Raw genomic sequence first — 12606 nt, forward strand, 5'->3', positions numbered from 1 at the left:
GTCCTCATGCTTACACAGCAATCATTCTTACATGATGAGCCATCCCCCAAGCCTCTAACATTTCTAATTATCTCAGCAAACGTCCCCTCATGCCCATACTAGTTAACACCACTCTTCTCAAGGGCCACTGCTAGATTTTAGGTCTTATCCATATGCACCAGGATAGGAAGACCAGATGCTGAAAACTTATAGGCCATTTGTTTTTCCCATCTCTAATATAAACAACGTTCTATGGCCACCACCAATGCGTGCTTTTATTCAACCAATATTTATTGAGCACTCACTATGTGGAAATTATTCTCTGCTGTGTGGAATGAATCAATGCACAAAATAGATAAAAAACCTCTGCCTCCAATGGACCATATATTCCAGTCAAGGTAGATAGACAATAAACAATAATTATAACACATTTGAAAATTATGTAGTTCTTAGAAGATTTTAAGGCCATAGAAAAGGCAAAGGCAGAACTAGCTAAGAGAGATCATAAATACTGGGAGAATGAGTAGGTAGGTAGTGATTTACACTATTAATAGATTGGCTAAACATTCCCATGAGGTGAATCAAATACATGAGGATGTAGAGAGCTAGCTGTGTGTTTAGCCCAGGAGGGAGAATTCCAGATGGAGGACAGCTGGTACAAAGGCCCGGAGACAAGAGTGTAATTAGACTGCTTGGGTGACAGACAGGAGGTCAATGTGGCCAGTACTAAGAGACCGGCAGAACAGGAGATGAGATCAGTGCTGACGGGGCTCCAAACATGCTGGTGAAGACTTGATTTTTACCCTATATGGAATGAGGATCTAGCGGAGAGTTTTGAGCAGAAGAAGGATTTATTTATATTTATATTATTTATATTTTTAAAAAGTTTCCTCTTGCCATTGTGTTGAGAACTGATTACAAGGAACAGTGGTAAAGGATGAATGCTGTTAATAGGTTACAGTAGTAACCTATATGGAAGAAAATGTAGAGTCAGATCAGGAACATAACAGAAGATGTAAGAAATTGCCTGAGTCTGATTATATTTTGGTTCTCTCTCTCTCTCTCTCTCTCTCTCTCTGTGTGTGTGTGTGTGTGTGTGTGTGTGTGTGTGTGTGTGTGTGTGTGTACGTGTATGCTTGTATGCATATGGGTGCATATGTTTGGGGGGGTACACATGTACAGATGTGTATGTGGGTTTGGAGGCCAGAGGTCTATGTTGGGTGTTTTCCTTAGTCACCTACCTTATCCTTAGATATGTGATCTCTTACTGTACCTAGGGATCACTAAATTGACTACATTAGTTAGCAAGTAAATCCTAGGGATTATCCTGTCTCTGTGTTGCTAGGCACTAAGGTTACAGGCATGTTTCACCATGCTTGACATTTTATATGAGGTTGGGGATCTGAACTCAGGTCCTCATGTTTTCATGATAAGCACTTTACCCACTTAGCCATCTCCCCAGCCCCTGTATTTACATTTTAAAGGTAAAACTCTCAAGGATTTTCTGCTATGTTTGGATATTGGGTGTGTGAGAGGAAAGAGAAGCCAAGCCTATGCCCAGCTGTTGTTCCTATTTATCCTTGTCTTCCTGCACTTCTTTTCCCCCAGAGGCTGGAAGGTATGAAACTACCTTCCTCAGATGCCTTTGTCACCAAAAGCATCCTTTGTTCCAATTCAGGTTCTTCCCCTGGGTCATGGGAACTGAAGAAGCTGGGGCCATGGCAGACACTCTTCTTCCGGTTCCAGTCATAGCAGAAGCATGACCATGACCAGAAGCTGATTTGGTGACATCCCAGAGACAGATGAACATGACCCACAGAACTGGCCTCTGCTCTCAGAAGTCACCTATCTCTGACTTCCCTGCTTCCTCTTCATGGTTCTTTAGCCATTTCAGAAATTCTAGGGATGCTGTGTGACACCACAGAGAAGGGCAGATAAGGAAGAGGGAAGATGGTTCACATGCTGGTCCTCTTTGGGACAACAACTGAAGACCACCTAGTCACCTTGCTCTGCTTCTTGATGAATGGAATGTATTCTTTGTTGTGCCATTTTCTCCACTAGTAATCCTGTTATGACTCATGAAGATTTGGATATCTGCATGTTTATTCTAATCACTTAGCTTCTCAATTCACCCTTTTCTTCCATACCTCCTATAAGTTTCACTTCAGCCTATCCAGCTACCCTTTCCAATGATTCACCCTTTTCTTGACCATGTCACTGTGATTAATTGTGCCCCTTCCACATTCTCAATGCCAACAAATCCCCTTTCTGACCATCATCTGTCTTTTCTGGCCACAACATCTAAGGCCCAAATTCCAACAACCCTTTCAGGATTGCACTACCCCTCTGTCATCTTCTTACTGTTTTGTGGCCCTTAAGTCCACCTCCTCTTTAATAAATCTTCCTTCCCACTGTTGGCCCATTTCTCTATTCTCTTTGCATCAAAAATTCTCAAAACAACTTTCTTTTTTTAATTTTTTTTTTGAGGTAGGGTTTCTCTCTTGTCCAGGCTAACCTGGAATTCACTGTGTAGTCTCAGGCTGGCCTCGAACTCATGGTGATCCTCCTACCTCTGCCTCCCAAGTGCTGGGATTAAAGCGTGCACCACCACGCCCAGCAAAAATTCTCAAAATCACTTTCTATGTTCATTATCACCACCTTATCTTTGCTGATGATCTCTTACATATATTCTGTCATGTTTTTGACACTGTCAATCCACAAAAACACATGCCCATGTAATGCAATGTTCAGTTCTCTGCACTCCTCTTTCTTGGTCATTCAGCAGAATGCACCCCAGTTTCTCATTACTGTTGTGTAGCCCTCCTCACTGACCTTCAGAGCACATCCCCCCTTCTCCTTCTCACTGACCTTCAGAACACATCCCCCTTCTCCTTCTCACTGACCTTCAGAGTCATCCCCTCCTTCTCCTTCTCACTGACCTTCAGAGTCATCCTCTCCTTCTCCTTCTCACTGACCTTCAGAGTCATCCTCTCCTTCTCCTTCTCACTGACCTTCAGAGTCATCCCCTCCTTCTCCTTCTCACTGACCTTCAGAGTCATCCCCTCCTTCTCCTTCTCACTGACCTTCAGAACACATCCCCCCTTCTCCTTCTCACTGACCTTCAGAGTCATCCCCTCCTCCTTCTCGCTGACCTTCAGAGCACATCCTCTCCTGCTCGCTGATCTCTTCAGAACATGTCTGTTCCTGGTTTCCTACTTGGGTCACTGCCCTACTCCTTCTCATAAAATTTTTTTTCTTGTTTTTTTCCTTATTTCTTATTTATGGATTTTTCTTATTCTTCCAACTTTTAAATGTTGGTGTCTTCCAGAGTTCAATCCTCATATCTTCTTTTCTCTCTATCTATGCAGACACCCTGTTTAATCTCATCTAATAAATGTCATTCCTACATAGCTAGCTCCCAAATGTCTGCTGGCAGTATGGGTCATTCTCCTGGATTCCAGGTTTGTTTATCCACCTGCCATCTTGGATATATGTTCAGTGTTTTAAACCTCACCTCTTCAAAGCTGAGCTCTTGACTATGCAATCAAACTCTTTGTCTCCCTTATGTCCTCATCTCAGTAATTGAGAACTTCATCCTTCCAGTTGTTTAAACCCAAATCTTTGAAGCCTTCCCTGGCTCTTTTTTGTTCTCAGATCTTTCTTCCAACATATTATCTATTACTTTTGGCCCTGTCTTCGGGATATGTTCATAATCTGGCTGCATTTCAAACTCCTCTTTTGCTTCCATAATCTCTTGCCAAGATTGTTGCATCAGTCTCCTGGTTTTCCTGATTCTGTCTTTGCTGTCCTTTCAGGGTGATGGTGGTGGTAGTATAGTATGTGTAGTTCTGTTTTGTTTTCATTTTATACCATATGTTGTACTAGGGTTTTCATTGCTGGCAGAAATCACCCAACCAAGAGCAGCTTGTGGAAAAAAAAGAAGGTGTATTTTGGTTTACACACAATGGCAGAGAAAATGATGACATGAGCAGAGGTTGGATATCATCTCCTGGTTAACATCAGGTGGACAATAGGAACAGGAGAATGTGCCAAACAGTGGCAAGGGGAAAACTGGCTATAATACCATGAGCACACCCCCAATAATACACTGCCTCCAAGAGGCATTAATTCCCAAATCTCCATCAGCTGGGAACCTACAATTCAGAACTCCTAAGTTTATGGGAGACACCTGAATCAAACCACCACACCATAATTAGAGTACTTAAAGGCTTTAAGTTAGATTCCTCTTTATTCTGCCCCCAATCAACCAGAGATTTCTATCTCTTTCAGAATAAAATCCAGTGTTTGCTACAGCTTATAAAAACCTATCAATTTTCTTTTGAGGACAGTACTGTTTGCTTCTCCCAGTTAACCCCATCTGAGTTCATTCAGGGGTGTGCTCCAGTGTTAATGCCACACAAATGCACAGTAGGTAATAGTTAAGTGAGGTGATATCATTCCACCGCATAATAAAAATCCTACTGTATGTGTAAATGAATTTGTCAATTTTAAATAAATAAATGTCACTGTCAAAGACTTCGTTCTATTCAAATTAGCTCAGCATCATGCTGACTCCATTTCCCATGTACTTAACCTTTCTCCTTTTGTACTCACTGACACATAACATTATGTACTTACATATGTGTTGCCTCCTCTAGAGAATGAAGCCACAATAATAATAGCCCTGTTTATCTCATTATCCCAAGAGCTTTGAAATACAGTGCATAACCAATAAATAGGTGTTACCTAAATAAATTTAATCTTTAGTGAATAATGTGCATAGTAATATATCCCCTATCTCTGATCCAATCATTTACTTAACAATTGAACATTTATACAAATTTGTCTTATGAGTACCTTATTAAACATTTTTGAGTCTCTAGGTCATAATACCAGCTGTAAAATGAGAACATTAGGAAACCAAGGAGAAATGTGACAACCACTTAAAATATTCCTGCAAGTGTACTGATTGTACTTCGCATCATATTTTAGTCAGATAGCAGGAAGTCAAGTGTGGGACTCATATGTCAGTTAAAAAGGATACAAATGTCATGGAAAGTAGTGGTCCACATGTGCATGCTGACCAAATGAATTAAGAATGTAAGACATTTTTCACGGAATTTCATGTGTGACATTTTGATGGTCCATAGAGAACTCAGCCATTATAAATCTTTTACATTTTCACTCATGATAGATATAATCTGTCTTCTTGGCTCTCAAACGAAAGAAAACACCTCTATACAGGAAAAACATAATAAATTTTATTTGCAAATTAATGTCTCTGGCCAGAGTTCTGACACCCTTTTGAAAAATGCTTCAGATGTGGGAATAGTTGTTTTTAAAGATTTATTTTATTTACTTTAGCAATCCTGAACAGCGCTGCTCTGACACTGAGGTTGGAGAAGGCACAGCTATGTTTTATTTGTGCTGCATTGAATTAGCTTTGTACATATGTGGGGTGTGGTCTGATGGGAGAAGACAGGACCACAGATGGGGGGTGTAACTTTGGAATGAGACATCCAGGGCTCCCACCAAAGAACAAGTCGGTACTTCTTACTTTGTACCAGATATGTCTCAAATCCTTGTAACTTAGCCACCCTGGGTATTGCTCTAATACTTATTACTTGGTTAGAAAAAGTTCAACAACTAGTTAGTTCTCTACTAACCAAAATGATGTTACACTTCTTTTAATTATTTTGGGGTTTTTTTCTGTTTCTTTGTTTCTTTGTTTGTTTGTTTTTGGCATCATTTTAGGTTTCCTTGATGTGTGTGTATGTTTCATTGGACTTGGGAATTTCTTTTCTCCTATACTCAGAATTTTCAGTTCTAGGACAAAAGTATTATTCCAGAGTGTCATAGCTATTCTTAGGAGGAATAAATTCCAAGAGTCTAGTGTTGGCATAGTGGCTATAACTAATGAAAATCTAAATAGTTCTTTAGCAGTGCGATGAGAATCATACTATGTGGGCTCACCTCTGAGATGATGGTAGGACGTGGAGTATTTGTATTTAGCCAGACGTGACTATGACACAACTTCAGAACATCATGCTGTACACCATCAAAAACCATGTCATCTGTCAGTGCAAATGATGGGGATGGAGAAAGTGTTCATCAGTTAAAGGCAGATTCTTGCTAAGCCTGCCAGCCAGGTTTCAGTGCCACAGTACCCATGTAAAGCCAGGCACGAAGTAGTACATGCATCTGGATTGCATATTTGCAGTGGCAGGAGGCCCTAGAACACCTTTTCTCTCTTTCTTTCTCAAATAAATAATGTTTTAAAGATTATAAATGAGAAAGTGGAAAAGTTATCTCCTCAAAGATACTTCTGCAACTTTCCAGCTTAATGACCTTCCCGCCCTGTTCTCCTTGGCATTACCATGTTTTTTTTTTTCTTCCTAGAATTTATCACTGCATGGAGTGATCTTTTCTACTCATTTAATTACTAGTTACATCTTTATTACCTCCTCTAACTGAGGAAGCCTTTTATGAGTGTAAAGACTGCATCTAACTTATTTAGATTTGTTAAAACCAATTTGCCTATAGCAGGTACCTGTGAATATTATTTTCGATTATCTTTGTGTGTGCATGTGTCATATATGTATGTGTGTGCAGACATGCACACGTCACTGCACACCAGTAGAGGTCAGAGGACAACTCTGAGTCTTGGCCCCTGCCTTCCACCATATGCTTGCATCAGGGCCTCCTGTCTCCCACCACTGTGAATTCTATGTTGGCTGGCCAGCCAGCTTCTGGGATGCTCCTGTCTCCTCCTCCAATCTTGCTCTCGGTGTGCTAGATTACAGTCTCACTACTATGTCCAGCTTTTAACAGGATCTGGGGATCTAAACTCAGGTCATCAAGCTTCAAGCCCTTTCCCTGTGAATCCGTCTCTCCACCCCTTACTTTTTTTTTGTTTTTGTTTTTGGTTTTTCAAAATAGGGTCTCACTCTAGCCCAGGCTGACCTGGAATTCACTATGGAGTCTCAAGGGGACCTCGAACTCATGGTAATCCTCCTACCTTTGCCTCCCAAGTGCTGGGATTAAAGGCATTTGCCACCATACCCGCAGGCCCACCCCCTACTTTTTGAAGGGGAAAATAAAATGACTTCTCTTTTCTGAGCCTGAAGTCTTTATCTTTAGAATGAAAGAGTTACACTAAGCCTTGATTCCCAAAGTGACGTCCTCACTCAATAGCTTCTGTATTGCCCAGGAACTTGGAAATGCAGATTCCCAGGCTTTTCCCCAGACCTGTTGCTTCCCAGACTGAGCATGGGACCCAGGGCCTGCGATCCAGCAGCCCTGCAGGTGCCTGGCTATGTGCACTGCACTGTGAAAATCGCTGTACAAGATGAGCATTTCTAGCACTGTAACTGAGGAGCAGCTCATACGCAGCAAGGAAAAGGACCAGCACAGCAAATAGCACCTGTGAGCCCAGTGGCTCAGCTCAGCAAATCTCAACACTAGGTAATATTCATTTTTTAAAAAATATTTTTTGTTTATTTATTTATTTGAGAGTGACAGACACAGAGAGAAAGACAGATAGAGGGAGAGAGAGAGAATGGGCGCGCCAGGGCTTCCAGCCTCTGCAAACAAACTGCAGACGCGTGCGCCCCCTTGTGCATCTGGCCAACGTGGGACCTGGGGAACCGAGCCTCGAACCGGGGTCCTTAGGCTTCACAGGCAAGCGCTTAACCACTAAGCCATCTCTCCAACCCAGGTAATATTCATTTTTAAAGATTAAAAATGCATTTTAAATATATCTGAGACTTACTGTGGGTAACTCCATTCTCTTTCTACCCTCTCCAGAAAAGGCACTACAATGAATTTAGTTCTCACAATTCCAAAAGGCTTGTATAAATTTACATTCCCACTAACAGGGTATATGAATCACCATTTCACAGGTGCTGGGGAAATGGCTCAGTAGGTAAAGGACTTGCTACACAAGCATGAGGGCTTTACCGCCCGTGTGAAATGCTGGGTGTACCGTCACATGCCTGTAATTAAGGGCAGAGCAGGAGACAGAGCCAAAAGAATCCTTGGTAAGCTCTAGGTCTCAAAGAACAGGGTACAGAATGACTTAGGAAGACCCTTGATGTTGACCTGTGGTCTCCAGGTGCAGGTACACACATGTGTGTGTACTTGCACACATATAAGTAAACACATATGTAGGTCACACACACAAAAAGTTATTAAAATAAAGACTCTCCTTTTGTCATGTACTTCCAATCTTTTCTTATTTCCCTAGAGACACTTTATGTACCACCTCACCGGACTGTATATTATAAGTGGAATGCAGGTACTGTTCCTAAGTCACCCACAGAATGAGGAAAAAGATGGAAAAGATGCTGGCTGCGGAGATGGCTCTGTGGGTAAAACACTCGCTGTGAAAATGTGACAACTGCAGTTTAGATCTCCAGAATCATGTAAAAGCTGGACACAGGAGCTCAGTCTGTGATCCCCAGGCCTCCAGGAATGAGGTGAGAGGTAGAGATGGGAGAATCCTGGAAGCTTGTGGGCCAAGTAGCCTTGTGTTTGCAACCGTGAGCAATGAAAGAGACCCTGCCTCAACCAAGGTGGGGAGTGAGGACTGCCACCTGAAGTTAGTTTCTGGCTCTTACAGGAGTGTCACGGCACACACTCCCACACCTGCACACAAACAGAAGAAGAAGAAAAAAAAGATGGATAGAAACGAAAAAGAGAAAGAGAAAGAAAAGGGCAAAAAGCAAGAAAAAATGATGGTTTGTGGAATGTGGAGAAGCAGAGACTTTCTGGAAAAACCATGGAAGTCCTGGGCTAGGTCATATTAGGAGACTTCTCTGAGAAAAGAACTCATGCAAGGTTCCAGGCCCAACTTACAGTCATGAACTTGAGGCTTTTTCTCCACCTTTGTCCATGCAAAGACTATTAGTGTCTCCTTCCAAGCTCCTTTCAGCCTCCTCTTCTCCCAATAGTTTTCTTCTACATCCCTCTGAGTACGCAGACCATACTTTCTGACCAATGAACCCACAAATGCATATGTCTGGAGATTTAATAAGCCCCACTTGAAGCATTCTGTTACAACATCTATACTATTCTCAATTCCTGGAAGGCTAAGGAAAAATATAGGACTGTGACTGCTCTTAGGTCATAAGTCAAGTTCTACTGGAAATTTGGCTGGGATAACTAAAGTATCAAATATACATCCTTTTTTCATTGTTTGATGTTTGATTGAAGCTAGTTTTGAAATGCCTTGTAACTGTCTAGTATTTATGATGAACAACAAAAGTAAGGTTTTATTTTTCCACAGGTGTGGTGTGTCCTCATGAGCACATATGTGTGTGCAGGTACACATGCACAAGTTCAGAGACTAGAAATTTATGTAAATGTCTCAATCTATCACTTCTTCACCTTGAGTTCATTTGTAATAACAAGAGGCCCCAGAGTACACATTCTCTCTCTCTCTCAAACAAATAAATAAAATATTTATGTAAATATTAGAGAAAAGGCTATCATGAAACAGTATCTAAATATAAAAGACATTTATCCATGACATAGGCTTCCGTTGCATAAATGAACAATCAGTGCTTAAAATTCTCAGGCTATAAAAATGTTATACATGGCACCCTTACCTTCAGAAACTCATAAAAGTAAATGTCCTTAATTAAAAGAGTGATTTTTTGTGACTCTAGGGACTTCTAAACATCTGTGGTATAAATAAACCACATTTGTTGTTGGATTTGCAGGCTTGTCCTTTATTTGTTCATTTCCATACCCCATGTTTTACTGATGCTCAGACATGTAAATATCCAGTCCTCACAAGAGAATGGTGGCTGGGCATAGTTGCTGGTAGCTGGGTCCCATGTTTTCTGTGAGTAATCTTCCATGACTTTCTGTGATGTAAAAATCCATGTAGAAAGGAGTCAGAAGGGATAAAGGGAGATTTTTAAGCACCTGAAACTCATGAGCTATATTAATTGGAAGAAATACTGCCTTAGGTCTGCTGGGAGGACACAGCCTCAGCCTCAGACTAGACACTAATGAAAGCTGGCAAGCTCACCAGGACAAACCCAGGAGGCTTAGTGAAGAATGCTGCTCCACTCTTGCTAACCTGGCTTCCTCCGGACTATTATACAAGATTTGAACCAAAGCCATAAATGGAAAGAGGCATCAAAATGTTAAATTTACAGAGCTCTCATTTGACACTTCTTACTATCATACAGATAGCTGCATAGTTGGGTTTACAAGTATATCATAAACTAAAAGAGTCATATCATAAGAATCACAGTGATGTTGCTTCAACCTGGAACTAGCATCCAGTATTTCAGTGAGGCAAATGACCCACCTTCTAGACAGAATGCACTTTCTTTAGCTGGTTTCAGAATTCACTGCTTTCATACTTGCTTTCACTTAAAAAAACATAATAAAGAGGCTAGGAAGATGGTTCAGTGGACAAAACACTTGCCCCATGAGCCTGAGTACTTGATTTCAGATTGCCAGCACCTATATGAAAGCCAAATGCTATAGCACCAAAGACTGGAATCCCAGTGCATGTAGGGAGAGGAGACAGACAAAGATTTTTTTTCTGGAAATTCTTGGGCCATCCAGCCTGGAGAATGCAACACCATGAACAATGAGAGACTGTGTCTCAAACAAGGTAGAAGTTGAGGACCAATACTTAAAAGTTGTCCTCTGACCTCCACACAAATGCTATGGTACATGGATGCCCACACTCACGCTTCTGAACATGCATATACACAAACACCAAACAATGAATTTGTGGCTGGAGAGATGGATGAGCAATTAAGGAGCTTGCCTGTAACGCCAAAGGACCCAAGTTCAATACCCCAGGACCCATGTAAGCCAGATGCACAAGGTGGCTCAATATCTAGAGTTTCTTAGCAGCAGCTGAAGGTCCTGGTGCACCCATTGTCTCACTTTTTTTTCTGTTAGCCTCTTTCTCTTGCCTCTTTCTCTCCTTCTAAAATAAATAAATTTATTTTAAAAATTATTTTGGGGGCTGGAGGGATGCCTTAGCAGTTAAGGCATTTGCGTGCATAGCCAAAGGATCCAGGCTCAATTCCCCAGGACTCACATTAGCCAGATGCACAAGGAGGCGCATGTATCTGGAGTTCATTTGCAGTGGCTGGAGGCCCTGGCATTTTCTCTCTCCCATCAAATAAATACATAAATATAAATAAAATATTAAAAAAATATTTTGGGTGGGCATAGTGGTGAACACCTTTAATCCCAGCACTAGGGAAGCAGAGGTAGGAGAAGCACCATGAGTTTGAGGCCACCTAGAGACTACGTAGTGAATTATAGGTTAGCCTGGGCTACAGTGAGACCCTACCTGAAAATATAAAAAATAAAAGAAGAATTGAAAATAATAGTAATAAAGGAAGGAATAACTTTAAAATATAAGCAAGTTTAGCTGAAATGAATCTCAGTAATATAAAGTCTATTTAGGCAACAAAATGTGTTCAACATGTGCCTAAGTTTCCAGCCACCTGGATTTTCCAGCTTCAGAGATTTAGACCCTTACACTTTCTACACACAAATCAAGTGATCACAGGCCAAATCCTGACAGTAGGAGGATATTCATGGCAGAAATTTAATGTTGTACAACAGTAACAACATGCTACTTTATAACATGCCCTGCAGAGGCAGAGGTGCTGGACCAAATACCCTTTTAGTTTCCTTTAAGGCATCTCCTGCCCCTGAGTGAGCAGTTTAACCATCCTTCTCAGCTCTTGTGCTCTGGGTCACAAGTGGCAGACACTGCCCCAAGACGTGTAGACTATGTAGCTCACATGGAAGCTGATTTTAGGAATCACACATTCAGTTGAGATTCTGAATTCAAAACTGAATTTTAAAATACTGTATTTAAAGTGGAAATAGAGGTATTCCTCGGGTGGATAATAGAATAAGCTGTTCTCTGATAGTTTATGTGTCATTACTTGCTTTATCAAACTTGAAATCAGAACGAAACAGACTTTCATTTCTTACTTTGCCATCTTCCTTTTGCCACGTCACCCGCAATTTCTTAGTGCTCACAGGAAAAACAAAAATCAGAAAAGGGCTCAAGCAAGGCAAGGAGAATCAGATGCTTCAGAACAGAAAGGCCACAGATGTGTGAGCTGCTGGAGGTCTGGTGGGTTCCATTTCAGTTGGTAACAAGAAATGCATACGATTAGGTTTCCTAGTGGCGTGCTAAAAGCCAGCCTGCCCAGCCTTTCTCCATCCCGCATGCATGACTGTGAAGACTTAAACACATTAGGGAGAAAAGAAGTCTAGCACAGAAAGGAGAGAAGCCTAATTGACAAAGAGACCATAAGTCTGTTGCCAGACTAAAGGAAAAGAATTTTAGATGGTCTTATTTTTTCAAAACATGACTTCTTCAAATTTTACTCCTGCTTTTTAAGAGCAGCCAGGAAAATGAAGTTATTGGTACATGTGAATTTTCCTGTCTGCTGTCATTTCAATTTAATTATTGCTCAGACATCTGTAATGGAAAGAACTAGGGGCTTACAGCAGGGTTTCCAACTGTGCTCCTTCAAAATCTGTCCCTGGGTAGGTGACGGAACTTGGACAAATACTGTGGACCCTGGGAGCCTTGTTTCTTTAGCTGAAACAAATGGTCCTATTTTC

Source organism: Jaculus jaculus, chromosome 2 (assembly GCF_020740685.1).
Source record: "Jaculus jaculus isolate mJacJac1 chromosome 2, mJacJac1.mat.Y.cur, whole genome shotgun sequence".
In the NCBI taxonomy this organism is placed as follows: domain Eukaryota; kingdom Metazoa; phylum Chordata; class Mammalia; order Rodentia; family Dipodidae; genus Jaculus; species Jaculus jaculus.